The sequence below is a fragment of the Nanorana parkeri genome, unplaced genomic scaffold (genome assembly GCF_000935625.1).
Source record: "Nanorana parkeri isolate BGI_ZX_2015 unplaced genomic scaffold, ASM93562v1 scaffold3455, whole genome shotgun sequence".
Classification (NCBI taxonomy): domain Eukaryota; kingdom Metazoa; phylum Chordata; class Amphibia; order Anura; family Dicroglossidae; genus Nanorana; species Nanorana parkeri.
Genome location: NW_017309723.1, coordinates 38803 through 44139, shown reverse-complemented (window position 1 = coordinate 44139; position 5337 = coordinate 38803). Strand labels below are relative to the sequence as shown.

General features: G+C 47.5%; 1 pseudogene; it reads right to left on the bottom strand.

Moving 5' to 3' along the window:
* Window positions 1–1361: 1361 nt before the first annotated feature.
* LOC108803163 overlaps window positions 1362–5337 on the bottom strand; it is a 4686-nt pseudogene continuing 710 nt past the window's right edge.

The window sequence follows — 5337 nt, the reverse complement described above, 5'->3', positions numbered from 1 at the left end:
TGTTATTATTCCCAATAATTAGGGATGCACCGATACTGGTATTTTTTTCCGGTCAGTTGTCAATACCGGAAGTGCCATTAAGGAAGCCAACCGGCTTCCCGATTAGCAGGGAAGCTGCCTCCATGCTTCTCGCTACTAGATGACGACAAAGCATGGAGCCGGCTTTCTGACCAATTGGAAGCCAGGAGCTGTGTCATGGCGCTGCGTCCGGCTTCCTGATACCGGAAGTCTCGGGTATCGGGCTAGGCAACGGTGTTCTAGTACTCGCCCAAATACTCAACATCGAGTATCGGTATTGGTGCATCTCTAACAACAATAATAATAATAACAAAAATAATTTCCTTTTAAACTACTAGTAATGTTCATACAAAACGAAACACCGCTGTCATAAAGGAGAGTGCAAAATGAAAAAACAGGTCAATGCGGTTGGATCCTAATATTAGGAGGTTTATTGCAATTTAATTACTATAGTTTAAGATTTGATAACTGACAGATAAGTTGGATATAGATAGATAGATAGATAGATAGATAGATAGATAGATAGATAGATAGATAGATAGATAGATAGATAGATAGATAGATAGATAGATTATTGATCTTACATGACTCAGCCGATCCAACATCTGGATCGGCTGAGCCGAACCTCCGGCCGGCTTCTCACTGCTGTTCGGGCTATTCTGAAAGATCCCGAACAGCAGTGAGTGAATAGCCGAATGCCGCCGAGCAGCATTCAGCTCGGCTGTTCTGCTCGGTCCCTAAGAGGACTTAAAACAAGAGCAAAAACTCTCCCGGGTGCTCTGGGAGCCTCCCGCTCCCGGCCGCCATGGAGAGAAACACTGATGTGTCCTTTTTTTTTTTCTTTATTCTGACACGATCGATCGGGAATAGACCCCTTTTTATCACTTTCACACTCAGGTTAAAGAAAAACTCAGGAAATTCAGAAAACATTCCCTTGCAATGGGGCTACCCCCACACTGCAAGGATTAGGTGCTTGTTTTGTCTAAGGGGGGGGGGTCAAATAAAGCAGATTTACTTACACGACCCTTGGTCTTGCGGTGGTCAGCACTCACCTCTCTCCCTCTCCATTCCAGCTATGGAAAGTCCCTTGAAATCCTCACATCTATTGTAAATCAACGGATGTGCATTAGACCTTATAACAACATTGGTCCTTAGACTGCTGATGCCCAGTGATGAGGCTGTGGGGCCCAGTTTAGCAGGCTGGGGGGATCAGGTGACTATATCTGCTTTATTTGACCCTCCTAGACAAAACAAGCAATGACACCTTGCAGTGTGGGGATAGCCCCCCTGCAAGGGTAAGATTTTTAAATTCTTGGAGTTCTCCTTTAATACCATCAGCTTCAGTCACCTACTCCCCCTTGCGAGCTGCAATGAACATCATAGCGCCATAATCGGTGAGATCGCTCACATTGCGTCTCCTCTGCACTGCGCTGTGATCAATCACTAACCCCAGCTTACCGAGGGCATTCTTCACAAAGTTCTCATCGTATTTCAATTGATGGAACCGTTTCCCCCCAACAGTCATGTAGGTCGCATCTAATGACCCAATAAGTATCAGCTTGCCTCCGGATTTCAGCAGCTTTACGATCTTTTTCAGATTTCTCATGTAGTCATCTTCATCTTTACTGAGAACATCCAGCATCCATGCGCTGACGATGCAATCAGCGAGCGGTAACGCCACCGGGGAGGTTATGCTTTCCTGTTCAAAATCACATTTCAAGATCGGCTTGATGGACGACTTTAGTTGCTTATCTTTCCTCTGAGCTTGATCCCTGAAAAAAAAATTGTTTTTTTAAATAAACGGCCATTACAGGGAGAGCTTCCAGCAAGCTGCAAGTGATGGGCATACTTTGGTTTATCATTACATTTATCTACAATGTCTACAGGTTATATTCAAACTTACAGACAGAAAAACTAGAAGTGAATTGCAAGGTGTCGCTGCTCCGATTTACTCTGAATGTAAATGACTGCTTGAGCTATTGAGCTCTGTAGTCAGTAGGCTTTTTATTCCAGTAAATCAAATATGATAAGCCTAGAAAATGTGAAAATTAGTTGAGAGCTCCACCTGCTGGCTAGAAATGCAAATTTGATGTATCCTTGTGCGATATTTCATAGTTACCTAAATAAAATGTAAAAAAAAAAGATATATTAACTAATATATTTAAAGCCTCCTGACATTCCTTTCAAAAACATGTTCTTGTAGAACCTAAATTTTGGAAGCATAATAAGACAAGAGCAGAAAAGTGAAGCCAAAAAGTGTGCAGCCATCAAGGGACAACTCACTTGTTTCCTTCCAGCTCAGCAGCCGCGGCTGCAGTGTGTGTCCAGTCATAGGCCCCCGGGTAGGTTGTTTTTCCATTTGCTCAGTTCCGTCATCCATTTTTCATTGGGTTTTAAGACAGCTATTTCTTGAAAGAAATTGGAGGCGGAATACAGCTGGAAGATGATGGAACCAATGCTGATGTCAATCAAACGTTTACCAGCAGTTTGACCCGCAGGGATATTACAGAATCAGAGGTTATGTTCATCATAATCTGGTGCAGTAGGCAGAATTCATTCATCTAAAGCAGGGGCGCCCACAATTTTTTGTCTGGAGATCTACTTATCAAATGACGAGCTCAATGAGATCTACCAACGAAAAAACACCTGCGTTCGGGGGCGTGGCGGTGCATTGAAGTCAATGGCACCGCAGCCAGGCCCCTCACCCACAGTGTGATCGCCTGCACCCGGAACCCAGGCACATTAGTGCAGGGGCTGACTGGTAACTATTAGCCCAGGGGGCAAGTACAAACCAGAAGCCCATGGTGCAGCGACTTGGCCCCCCTTCCGCTCTGCCTCTTCCCCCACCTGCCACTTCTGCCATCCATGTAACGAGAGTATGAATGGTCAGGTGATGTGAGGACCCACTAGGAAGTCCATGAAAGGGGTGACTGGCTGGGGGGCTGGCACTCTCCTCTTGCTGTGCTTCCTACATGGTTCTGGCCTAACTCTGTTACATGTCCGGTACTTAAACACTCTCACCCACTGTAGGCCACCGGACTTCAGGGCTGTGAGCTGTTGGGAGGATAGTGGGATGAGCCAGACAGTGTCAAAATCAGTGTTCTATAATTTTTATCGCTCCAATAAATTTTCTCAACTGCGTCACTTATGGTGGGGTCGCGTCATCCGAATCAGCTGTTTTCATGACCCCCTTTCTTCATGCACATGTGCACCTGGAAGTGACACGGTAGATACATTTCTGGATTGAGGAAAATTATAGCACACCAGTAGCGGATGCCTTGTCAGTGATGTGCACGCATACAACCGCTTCTACAATGGTAGTTCTACCACTGACTCCAAGCTGCAGAGGGGCTACAAATCTCAGCACATTATACAGCAATGCAGATTAATACCATCATCTATAGAGGACAACAATTCCCAACAATACATTATACAGCAATGCAGAAAAATAGTATATGAATTTGCTACATATTCTTTGCTGCTGCTCTGCTCCGTGGTGTCAGCCTGATGTCTTCGTCAGAAGGTCTTAGGCGGGGTGTGGAGGGTCTCAGAAGGGGAAGAAATGTGGACGGCGTTAGAGCTGTAAGCAGGCACCATGTGGTTCCCCAGAAGGCTACCACGAGGTCACCAGAAAGCATGGGACCTAACAGAGCCGAATTAATTTTAAAAATGATAGCGCTGAAGTTGTTTTTTTAGTATCAGGGCACTTTCACCGATACTGGTATCAGGGCACATCTGGTTTGAAGGCCTTTGTAGGTATCAAAAATCATGTGTAATAACACTAGCTAAGACTCTGTCACCCAGCATGTGCACCCAGTCTTGCTCCGCTCCCCTTCTGCTTTTTCTGTGAAGAGTTTATAACGCAGAAGTGCAGAAGTCAGCTGTGTCATGCACAGTACAGTGGTCAGTGGTGTAATGCAGTGTGCAGTGGTCAGAGATGTGACGCACTGTGCAGAAGTCAGTGGTGTAACCCACAGTGTAGAAATCAGTGGTGCAATGCATAGTACAGAGGTCAGCTGTGTGATGCAGAGTACAAAGGTCAGTAATAACGTAGAGTACAGTGATCAGCGGTGTGACACACAGTACAAAGGTCAGCAGTGTAAAGCACAGTGCGAGGTCAACAGTGTGACGCACATTACAGAGGTCATCGGTGTGACGCAAAGTACAGAGGTCAGCTGTATGACGCACTTTACAGAGGTCAGCGGTATGACACAAGTACAGAGGGTGTGATGCACAGTGCAGAGGTCAGTGGTGTGATGCAAAACAAGGGACTTACACTTGATCTGATTTCCCGATTCAGGTGCTTTGAGTCTGACCTCTTCTCCTGGTGAAGGTGGGGGGAGCAGCGAGGTTTCCCGCACGTCCAGCCAGCTTGCGGTGCCCTCACTTGAGGTCCCGCGCACCTGGCCAATGGCAGTTCTGCAGCCTCCCTCTCCTGGCCATGGCAGCTGAGGTGGGCAGAGGCAGGGGGGGACTGACAACACATGGGGCCCCGGGCAATACAAGAGTTTAGGGCCCCCTTGTGCTCCACCCACATACAAGCAACACCCACATATACATTCCTGCACCCCCTGCATCCCTATTCCTACACTGTTCACCTCTGCACCCCCTGCTTCCCTTTACACTTTTCACCTCTGTACCCCCTGCATCCCTCTTCCTACACTGTTCACCTCTACATCCCCTGCTTCCCTCTTACTACACTGTTCACCTCTGTACCCACTGCATCCCTCTTTCTACACTGTACACCTTTGCACCCCCTTCATCCTACACTGTTCACCTCTGTACCCCCTGCATCCCTCTTCCTACACTGTTCACATCTGCGTTCCCTGCATCCCTCTTCCTACACTGTACACCTCTGCACCCCCTGCATCCCTCTTCCTACACTGTACACCTCTGCACCCCCTGCATCCCTCTTCCTACACTGTACACCTCTGCATCCTGCTTCCTACTCTCTCTCTCCCTGCCCCCCTAGCCATAGTGACAAGCTGATTGACAGGTGTCTGTCCTCCTTATATGCAGAGGAGCCTTGGTCCCTGTAGGGAAGGAGGGGAGGAGCCTGCCAAACAACTGGTTACCATAGCAAGTGGGCGGGACCATAAATATAGCCACAATGTGCTGAGCTACAAAGTCATGCGTTTACTTAAAGTAGAACTATGGGGTCAGTGCTTTTCCCAAGGGTCATGGGAGGACAAACACAGGTTGAGAACCACTGATTTAGACAGCCATGCCCGTCTGTGGATGTTCTTCAGATGGGAGCACGTTCCCCCCTCTGCCCCCTCTCGTTACACCACTGCCAGGACCCACTGGGGGGGGGGGGGG